At 42.6% G+C, this 11,740-nt stretch overlaps 1 long non-coding RNA gene across 1 annotated transcript; it reads right to left on the reverse strand.

The window, feature by feature from the left end:
• Positions 1-9,352: 9,352 nt before the first annotated feature.
• On the reverse strand, positions 9,353-9,831 carry LOC141012858 (uncharacterized). The gene is made up of 3 exons (XR_012180416.1): positions 9,658-9,831; positions 9,506-9,579; positions 9,353-9,426 (listed from the first exon to the last, which is right to left on the reverse strand). It is a non-coding gene; the product is annotated as an uncharacterized lncRNA (long non-coding RNA).
• Between the last annotated feature and the right edge of the window lie 1,909 nt (positions 9,832-11,740).

The raw sequence follows: 11,740 nt of genomic DNA on the forward strand, positions 1-11,740 counted from the left end.
TTCTCAACTGATTCCATGTTCATCAATCATCTCCTCACTGGCCTTTCTCAAAAATTTCAGGTCGGGGTCCTCTCCTCCCCCCTAAGATCCCAATATATAATTTTCTGTCCACACCTTGCTCCGGCCTTCTCAAAGTGTTAACAGCTGCATTTCATGTGAGCCTTCAACACTTGTCACCGTCAATAATGCCATTAAATTGATAAAGCCAACAGGCCAGGGCACGTGGCTTTCTAAAGCAGACATTGTCAATGCTTTCAAATCATCACATCCACCCATCCCAGTGGGATCTCTTTGGCATTAAGTTGGATTCAAAATACTATTTTGCAGCGCACCGGACAAAAACCGCTCTCCTCTTTTCTTGGGGGGGTTTCCTATTCTATGCACAGCTTCATCACCTCCCCAAATATTACTTAATCGTGGTGGAGATTAACTACCAAAGACTTTCTCATTCTCTTTGTACACATGGCAATAAATCTTCATGTTCACCCAAACAATTACGAGTCTCTCCTGATTGAAATTAGTACAAGTAATTTTGAGAAAGAGGAAAGAGCAAGGATTTTTCCAGAGACCATGGTGTTTCAAAGAATAGAATTAGGATCTAGATGAAAAATAATGTTTTCTTTATATTTTTAACATGGCAAAATAGACACAGGTTTATAGTTATTAAAACGACATGGATCACCTGCTTTGAAATCATCTGGCTCAACTCCTGTTGTCAAAGACAAACAGATGTGAGCAAGAGGTTGCAATATTGACTGTATCACCTGTTTGAGAAGGAATGCAGTAATATTGTTTTGAACTATATTCTCCTGTTGTTCAAACAAAGTACTAGGGAAGTGTTTTTGCAGGTCCAACAATTCAGGCACTCAGTGGTGTTGTTTGAAGGTTTGAGTCGCATGGTTTGGTCATCAGGCCACAGTCGGCCCAAAGCTCAGTAAAGTAGAACATAAAACCTCCACAAAATACTATTAATGTACCCAATTTTACTGAAGAGAGTTGGTTAGACTTTTAATTCAGTAAAAAACCATAACCAATAGTACAACCTCAAGTATAGAGCAGCCACTATACTAATAAAAATAACCGAGTAGATTTGCCATTTAATTACAAATGCTCTGATTCAAAAGTAACACGTATTATTGATAGCTTTCAAAACACACACACACACGCACACACACTCACACACACACACACACACACACACACACCTTCTCGTCATTCAGCTGGGCTGGCTTTGTGATGTGGCTTGGCTTGGGACATTAATCACTGAAGATTGTATGGCTCCTATTCAATGTGTATGTGCATGTGTGTGTGTGTGTGTGTGTGTGTGTGTGTGTTTTAGGGGTTTCCGCATACCTTAAAGAAAGGTTGTGCTGATATGAATGCTCAGATTTCCCTTGAGACAATACATGACATAGCCTCTGCTGCTCTGTGAAACACATTCAGACACACACACACACACACACACACACACACACACACACAGAGGTTATGTGACAATGATAGCCATCTGTGCTGTGAATATCAGGTTTATGGAGTACCACTTGTATTTATTATCCTCAACATGTTGTGCTCATAAACAGCCTGTAAAAACACTATTTCAAGTAAAATGTTATATGGAAAGCAGTTATATATAGAAGACCACATTGGTCACATCCACATCTTCTGCTACCTGACCTTTAAAGATATTAATTTCACAACAATCACTTTTTAATGATTGGGGGCTGCCACATGGAGATGGCCACATGGCTCTCTCCATGTGGCTGCGTTTTACCATCAGCCACATGGTAAAATACTATTGTTTATTGTTTAATACCTGTTTACCATTGTTCTGTGTTGAACTGTCAATACTTCGACATGTAGACTGCTGGGCACTGGCGCTTTGGGATGGTGACCAACCTCACCAACAATCCCAAAGTGTCAGCATTTGATGGGTGCTGACAAACAATGCATATGGAATCATAATCTCCATTGTGTTGTGGAAGAATAATACATTTTTAATAGGATCCGCATCAAATTGTTCTCACTCATAGCGTTACATTTTGGCAGCAATTGTGAGGACCATGTGTGCATCATTTGGTTTATACTTTTCCAGTTACGGCAATAAGCATGGCTAGTTAAATGCATGGCACTGGGTGCTCACACACCGTTAGCTTGAATATTTACGTTAGGGCAGAAAGCATGATATACTGTGTGTATATATTATCAAACTTATCTCTCTGTCAGTAATGGGTTCTCTGATGTTCTATAGACTTCATACAACTGCAGCTCACTACGGTGTGTGTTGTTAGTTCATCTACATATATTAGCAGCTAGCTTGATTTGAAGGCCAAACTCCTGCTGCTTTAAGCAGATTTATGTGGAGGCATGGCTGTGGTAGATTCGATAACCCAGGGACCAGCTGACCACCTGCATCTTAACAGAAAGTGCATGAACGCATAAAATAACAAATAAATTGTTTCAAATGTAATGGAGTAAAAGTAAAGATTTTAAGTAAGAGTTAGAGTTAAAGTATGCTACATTAAAACTCCTCAAAAAGGTGCAATTTACCCAAATAAGTTACTCAAGTACATGTAATGGAGTAAATGTAAATCATGACTACCAACCATTAACCCCAACCCCAAAAATTAACAAAAATGACCAACAGAATGTCAATAAATAGCAGTTTTAACATTATGATACCTATGTATTTTGTTCCAAAGATATCTAATGAAGTTAGCATGCTAATGAGCTAGCCCGACCCATCCTGGTCTAAAGCCCCTGTGCTAGCAATGTGAACACTTACACTCCCCTGAACTCCAAGCTCCCAGTCCAAACCGCTAGCTGCACTGCTAACTGAGCTAACTAGCTATGGGCAGCTAAAGTTAACGGGAGTTAGCAGTAACTCTGGCGATATGCTGCCCCCTAATTGTTTTAAGTATGACAGGTGACCAATTCTTACATATTGCACCTTTAATCAGCCCAGTATTTCAAGGAACCTCATCCATATTGAATGACTCCATATGGCATTCATGTAGTGAGACAGAGTGTAAAGGTGTGGAGGTCAGAATGAATAAGTCAGTGTGGTTCTTAAAAAGATTAGCCCTTTGAATCAATTTATCCTGTTTTATATCCAGGCAGCAGTGGCAGCTCACAGATCTCTCAGCAGGGGAATGGCACTCTGATAAAGTTGGAAGCATTTTCTCCACTGTAACTTCATTTTTCTTGTATCGATCTTTACAACGGCACATCCAAATTATAATAGCCACCTGTGTGTTTCTGAAAATGTATCAATCATGCCACTATAAGTGAGTGTTATCACCCATGGGGAAGCTATTTGCTTTGCCTAAACAGCTCTAACACTTCTCAGCTCTTAGATTGCCAGAAAAAATACCTCAGTGCCTATTCAATGTGTACATAATTAGCTTCTTTCCTGATATTTTACCCACCCAAAGCTTGACATTAGATAGATAAAGAGACAGTCGTATTAAAATTGTGTTTAGATGGGGGAAGATGGATTATTTCAATTTTTGATTTTTAATTTAAATTGAATTTTAAATTGAATTTAGATTTACACCATGACATGACCTCTAAAGTTTTGTTTAAATGCAATGATTTTCTGAATGAATTGTGCGAAAAAAATATTATCTCTGCAGTATTAGCCACCAATAAGAAAAGGTCATTTCAATTTTAAAGATACGCTCCCTGATGCATCAACTCAAGACATGTAACTGAGCAAGCCAGCTAATATTACTCACTATTCAACAGCAACGATTCCAGTCTTTTGTCTGCAGCCTTTTATTTAGTGAAGCTGTCATCTCATTTTCCTCTCTTAGCTTCCCCCGTCAACATCTTCTTTGGTCTCTTCACCTCTGTCCTGATGTCCATAGATGCTGCTGAACCCAGTTCAATTGCTTACTCGCCAGGTTTTGGCTCTGGTGCCCTTTCTGTCCCCGGACCTGATTACCACGCAGTCTGAAGCTGCTGCGATAGCGGTGTAGCCACATACATTTACAGTGGTGCTCTAAACAGAGTCTAGCAGCTAGCGAAGCCAACATGTAGCTTTGATTTACTGTTTAGTTTAAAGATTCTCTTTGTTCCCGGCTTTTTTATTCCCTACCTTTTTGTTCATCACATTTTTGGATTTTGGATTATTGGACTTTGGTTATCAGTTTTCATTAAAGCATTTTTGTTGTTGAACTTGTCTGCCTCTGTTTCTGCATTTGGATTTTAACTCCATTAATCACAGAGAGTTTAGGTGGAGCAGCCAGAGGACATCAAAGGGAAACCCAGAAAACATGTTCTCAATAAAATTTTATGCAGTTTCACCAAAATCAGTGACAGTTGTTTCTGTGTGTGATGTACCGCCGTAAAGCGCTATACACTGTGATGCTACCCTGTTACTAAAGTTACAAAGCGCAGAAACGAGCATTAGGGAAGCGGAGTGGCTGTGACAGAGTCACCATTTTCCCATTACAAGTCACTGTAATATCAAAATGATTTTGAACTTGTTATTTTAAGGAAAAACAGTTACATAATGTTGCTTTAAGTGTGGGACTGGAGTCAGGACTTGGTTAGCGTAGCATAAAGACTGAAAGTAGGGAGAAACAACACACCTGGCTCTGTCCAGTCTTTATGTTGATCTAGGCTGACCACATCCCGGCTCCAGCTCTGTTATTATCAACTGATATCAATGTTCTCATCTCACTCTCAGAAATAAGCAAATTAGTGTCTCTCTTGAAATGCTGAACTATGCCTTTTAATGCCCTTTTTTCACAAATGAAGGTGCAAAAAAGTACTGCCTGCCACACAACTAAAGTTATGTTGTAATGGATTGTACTCAGAGAGTGAAGGTGTTTTTTACATCTCTGGAGACAGTCAAGTCCTTGTCAGTTTAAATTTGAAATGTGTAATGATGTGTGGTAAAATGTATTATAGAAAACATGTTTTTGAATGATTTGAATAATTGAGCTGTACCGCAATCATATTGTTATTGTTGCAGCCATATCCAGATTGCTACTGAACTTTCTGAGGCAACCAGCTGAAGGAACAATGTGCAGTTGTTGCAGCTGTTGGTTCATTATCAGAGGAATTCTGGCTGTACTGGATTGTACTGAGGGAGGACTGTGATGTTGCACAGAGATGGAAATTCGGAAAGTTTGTGTCCTCCGGGATTTCACTACCTCTGACTTATTCATAATGTACTTCCTGTTTAGTTAATCCAAAAGCCGAGAGTTTTTACATCAGTTTACAACTGCTAGAACATTAAATAAAGATAATGATGTTGTCTTATAGTTTCTATCAGTTGTTACAATGTGAATTCAGAACATTCAAATGTCTGCCTGGCTGGACTGAATATAAACTGATGGAGAAATCCAGAAAAGTCTAACTTTAGGGAAATAATATATGTGTTGGCTTTCTGTTGTTGACATATCAATATGTAATTAATAAATCTAAAATATTTTTAAGAATAAATGTTGGCAAAGTATGTTTATGTAAATCCACAGATAAGTTAAAACTTTCCTACGGTTCAACTTTTCTCTCATCACAATGTTGTGAATATGCTCAGGTTAGGTATAGGCACAAACACCACTTGGTTAGGGTTAGGAAAACATCATATATGTATATATTTTATATATACATATATTTTATATATATATTTTTAAACCATAAACATGGCTGGAGATGTCCTGAGGTCTCATTAAAAACACCCAGTTTTGATGTATCTGTGGTTTGCAGAAACATTAACTGCTAACATTTGAGCCTAGTGACTGGGCTGTAAATTAATGGAAGTCTGCAAGCTAATCCAACTCTACACTCAAATCTCCTACTTCTCCGACTACAACACATATCTAATTTTGAAGAACCCTTTTAATCATTGTGGTGCACTGAAGCCAGTGTGCTGTGCTCACTCTTTTGTTGTCACACTGTTTACCTAAAAGCTATGCTGAAATGGATACTGCTGTTGTGAGAGCATTTCAAGAGCCCCACCTCCACTCCAGCATCCACCTGTTGGCTCAGAGTCTTCACTTCCTCGGAGAGAAGTTGTCATTGTCACTCCCTGCTGTTCAGACATGGATTGATTGGTCGGCTTATAGACTACAAACATTAATGCTGCTCATACTACTCACATCATAAGGCATTCCACATGAGTTGGTTGACTGAATCGTCCAATATCAGTGTCCTGTCTTGTGAAAGCGTTCAATGACACTTGCTGCTATAACAATATATACTCTAAATCTTTTGGGTAAATAAATACGTTGGCTTTTTGTTGTTAACATATCAATATGTAATTAATACTCAAATTATCATTTGTGTTTGTGAGGTGCATATCTGTTTTGAGTACAATAATTGTGTATTACAATTAGGTTGTGTTAGAGATGGATATTATGCGTCCTTAAAATGAAGTACTTAATTTTTCATCACCAGCATAGACTTGCTCATAAGGCCCAGACACACCAAACCAACAGCCAATCACAGTGATTTCTCCAACTGATGGCTTCCATTGGTCATTCAACGTGCTCAGTCAACCGAAAAGCTGTCGACAAGGGCCGACTAGTGGTGATGCGAAAACACACAGCAAAAATCATCATTAACAGCAGATTAATAAAATATCAGTAAATATAATTCTTTGGCCAAAGTATCTATCTGTAACAATGCAGGACATTATTTGAACACTATTTACTGACCTCTTCTGTAGACTGTCATGTTGAGAGAGTGTGGTTTTAGTCCACTCCTGCCTAAATCACAGCCAACTAAAGATCCGCTGGGGAGCCATTTTGCTGTGGAGATCTCATGGGGTCCATTCTCCGCTCTTTTAAACCAAAGGACTTCATCCAGAGTAATCATTAATTAAGCCTGTGGCATTTTAGAGCACACTCTCACTGCACTCACCTCACTCTCCTGCCAGTGCACAGCAACGCTTTAAACAGTATTGATCTATGGCACTGCAGGGGGCTGCTGTTTGTGCACATCAACTTGCTTAAGTGTGTGCGTGTGTGTAAACCTGTACGCCGCAGACTAAGAAACAATTCGAAAGTGTGATTACAACCTAGTCGAGCTCATTGACCCTTCATCTGCGCACACAATGGAGGGGCAGCTCTGAATAATGATTGGGTGAGTAATTTGAACAGACTATTGGGATTGGACAGTGCTGAATGCTAACCAACGAGCAACAGCAGAGGGGAGGTTAGCAGGTGGGCTGCCACCTCGGCCAACTGATACACACTCTGCTACAGCAGCACCTAATAGAGCAAGCACATAAAACACACACGTGTAAACAGTGCCTGTAGGAACATTGAACAAGTAAGAACTAAGGGGACTGTATTCAAATATGTTGTATGTATGTATGTAATTTTACTAAACCGTAAATCCAACAATCACTTACTAGGTGCATGGACAACATGTTCTCACTCCCAACACAACACAACAAAAATACAACAGCCTTGGCCTTACGCTACACTCTACCTACTCCTCTGGTGTCAGTTTTGCACATGAACGGCTCCACAGTCAAGTTGGCAATAATAAGTAATATGCAACTTCCGGTTAGACGACCCCTACAGTCCCTTGGACCGTGCCAGAAGGCTACTCACTAATCCATCCATGGCTGTATGAACCAGGTTATTTTAAGCATGTTTTAGCCATGTTTTAAAGGATTATGTTAAGTAAGTGTAATTAAGTGTTTTGTATATCTGTCACTTGTCCATGTCATTGATCAGATTCTACTTCAGAAGTTTGCTCTTTTGAAAGTTCTTTCTGTCCTTTTTTGTCACGTCATGACAAAACAATCCTTGTTTTTTATGGTCACATTCAATTTGTTTTTCATTAGTGTGCTTGGTCAAGCGTAGTTTCCACAGGCAGACCTTCAAACCCCACAAATCTCACCCTGTTTGTATATTGCAAATTTAACTATGTCTCACAGTGGGCTACGATGAGTGGGGTACATCAAAAAAACATTGTGTTGCTGTATAATTCTGATGCTTCAGAACATTCTGTCCACAGATCACGTCAATAGTTTGGGTGGCATTTCTGACACGAGTCAGCCTAGTACACTCATCAAATGAACACATACATTAATAACACTTGCTTTTGCTCCCATTTTTCACAAATGAAAGCGAAAGATTTCAGACTTTTTATGGATACAAAAAAGTGATTTCTCCCAGATTTTGAGCACCATTTTTTAAAATCCTTGTTAGTGAGTATTTCACTTTGCACCCGGATAATCCATCTACTCTTTCACCATGATTAGTGCACAGGTGTGCTTTGGAACGGTCACAATAAAAGGCCACTTTCAACACTCTAAAATGTATAGTTTTATCTTGAAAAAAAGACATTCATTACTCAGTGAACTATGCCTTCGAATGATGATGTGTGAGAGTGGATGTGGGTGTGTGTGAACTCTGTGGTCATGTTTGCTCTGATTATTTTTTGCTCTATTCATTAATCAGCCATAACAGTATAGTCATGTGAGCTGTAGTGTAAAACAAGTATTTCTTCTTCACCAGTTTCTGTGCAAAACTGTCAACCACTTTATTCAAATCCAGAAGATTGCTCGATGCTAACACTTGGAGCTGAAACAGAGCTTTGCCTCTTGGGTTACTGAGCATTTTCCAGGCATTACTTTTAGCTCGTGATGTTTATGGCACGTGTGGCGAGGTGGAGTGGTGAGTAGTGGTGAGTGGTTGCCAACAACGCCACCTGGGGAGTTTCGCCCCAGGAAATAGTTACTGTTCTTTTATAAAAATGAAAAAGGTCACGCAGGCTCGAATCACCACAGGGGAGAGTTCAGGTATCGAAAAAAATAAATATTTATTGTCACAATATTGTTTCTATAAAACTTCAATAGTTGCCAAAATATTTCACATTCACTAAAAGACTGGGCCAAAGAAAGGGGAATGGACAGGGCTGGGCCAGCCACGGTGATCCTAAACCAAACCAAGGGGAAGGAGAAACAAACCAAGAAAATAATATCACCCGTGACACTGCACACACACGCAATGGAAACGTGAAGAAGCCACCACCAGGGATTGGGCCGCCGCGCTGGACTACAGCACCTGTCCACAGGGAGAAAGGGAAAATTAGGATGGCCGCAGTCTAGCTGACCTCACATACACCAAAAACAATTAATTATTTATAATACAAAACCAAATTAAACATAATGAAGTCTTCTTAAAATATTCAAATACAAATTAGAGGAAAACAATTAAACAATTATCAAACCCGCCCCCCCACAAAAAAGAAAAAAAAAAGGAAAACAAGAAAAAAAAGAAATAGATTGTTAAATGTCTCCGAGGTCACTATCGTCGGCAACAACACTCATTTAATCAAAACCATGTAATCGAGCCAAACAAAACAGCAGCAAACATTGTGGTGGCCGATGACCGGAACACACCAGGACGCAGGATAGTGTGCAGAACTAGGAGAGTGGGGGCCGCTGGTTACAGCGCCCCGCTGTAAAGCAAGAGAGAGACAGTGTCACAACTAGCGCAGTGATGTAAAACTGCAACAGCAGACAATTAGAGCAGCCTACCTCTGAGCCCTACTGCACCCAACACGCGCCCACCAGAACCGCTCGCTCCCTCCGGCTCACCGCCGCTCCGAGCACTGCAACGGAGCGGGAGGATGAAGCCCCAGGGCCAATAAAAGTAAAACACCAAACAATAACTAACACGGCATGCTTACCTTAGTGATATGACGGGGAGACTCGGGCATGCACGCCAGCCCGCTCACCGAACGCGCCGCACAGCAGAGGCAGAGAGGGGGAACAGCGACCAAACACACCTGTCCCAATCACACACACAGCGCCGCTCCACCAGCTCGCCGTTGCTCCAACACTTAATGATACGACGGGAAGACACAAACAAGCACGCCGGCCAGCTCACCGGACGCACTGCACAGCAGGAGCAGAGAGGGAAAATGTCGACCAACACAGCTGTTTTAATCACCTAACAGTGCCGTCCCCCCATTAACCTGCGCCAGGCTGCCACAGCGCCATGCAGTGATCAGGGGGGAGATGACTCACCCGGTCACATCTACCCCACCTTTCTTGCATCGGCGTCCCGACGATGAACCACCGTGAAACCTCAACTCCAAGGCCTAAAGTGAGCAGACTGAGCGGTAAGTACGGGCTGCTCATTGGTAGCACCATCTACCTGACCGATGGAGCGTGGGAGATGATAGACATTTGAGTGCAGACCAGCTGTTAAACGAGGTGTACGACGTGGAGCCTGCTGACTGGAACAGGGTGGATCCCTGGGCGGGTGCGACGAAGCTGGTACAGAACCTCCCGGCTGTGGAGCAGCGCCGGGGCTGGACCCACCTCCTAGGTGGTCTCTCCGAAGTTGGCGTGAGGAGCCAACCGAGCTTGGCACCACTGGGGTGCGGGGCAATGGGGTTTCTGGAACCAGCAAGTAAAGATCATCAACAGAAGAGTCGCTGTCAGCTTCCAGCACAGCTGGGGGAGGTTGCTCCTCCGGGGGTGGAGTAAGGGCCTCGGGCCTGACGACAGCCTTCAACATGTCACGGTGTACTGTCCGCTCTTGATGCAAAGCCTCCACAGGAGCGATAGTGTACACTGCACCCTGACCTGGAGCTTTCACTACTTGATGGACCAAAGAGCTCCAGACATCCTGAATCTTGTGCCGACCTCTGACACCAAGGTCCCGCACATATACCAACTGACCAACTTGAAAAGGCACCTCTCTGACTCTCTGGTCATGCCTCTCCTTTCGGCGGCCTGCAGCAGCCAACAGCCGCTCCTTAGCACCCTCAAATGCTACCTCAAGTCTCGCTTGATGCTCAATGATCCAATCCTGTACCTCGCCTGGGACCGGGTCCTTAACTCGACCAAGAAGAAAATCGATGGGAAGCTGTGGCTCCCGCCCACACATCAGGAAAAAGGGGGACTCGCCAGTAACCTGATGTGGTGTGCTGTTATAACTGAAAAGCAGCTGTGGCAAACAAGAAGCCCAGTCCTGTTTCTGTGAAACTGGCAGGGTGCGAAGAAGATTGTGGAGAGTTCTGTTGAACCGTTCGCACTGCCCATTCCCGGCAGGGTGGTATGGAGTGGTGCGGGATTTATTAACACCATACAAGCAGCAAAGTTGTTTGATCAACAGACTCTCAAAGCAACGACCTTGATCTGAGTGGATGCGACTCGGCACCCCGTACCGGTAGAACCATTCATGTAACAAAACACGAGCAACGGTACAAGCCCGCTGATCCCGGGTGGGGACAGCTACAGAAAATTTACTAAAGACATCAGTCATGACAAGAACATTTTCAAAACCACTTCGGGAAGGCTCAAGCAGTGTAAAATCCACAGCCACAATTTCATTTGGCCGGGAGGCCAACAAATGGCCCATAAAGCTATGTGGCACCGAGCCAGAGTCTTTTGCAACTTGACAACGTTCACATTCCTGTACCCATCTCTTTATGTCCAGGGACATTCCTGGCCAATAACAACGACGCCTGACCAATTCGGTGGTCCGTTCAACGCCCTGATGACCATGCTGTTCGTGAAGTTGTTTCAAAGTTTCCTCTTTGAGAACTGCTGGGAGGAGGAGCTGAAGAATCCCCTCTCCACCCTCCGGGAGGAAGATCCGACGATGCAGTACCCCTTCATGGTCAACCAGACGGTCCCACTGACGTAACACAGCCATGACTGATGGAGAAAGCTGACGCCGTTCAGCTGCAGAAGGCCGAGTTTGCCTCCTCCAGAAAGACAAGACCTCCTTCAGGAGCGGATCCGCCTCCTGCAAGGAAC

Source organism: Pagrus major, chromosome 18 (assembly GCF_040436345.1).
Source record: "Pagrus major chromosome 18, Pma_NU_1.0".
Taxonomy (NCBI): domain Eukaryota; kingdom Metazoa; phylum Chordata; class Actinopteri; order Spariformes; family Sparidae; genus Pagrus; species Pagrus major.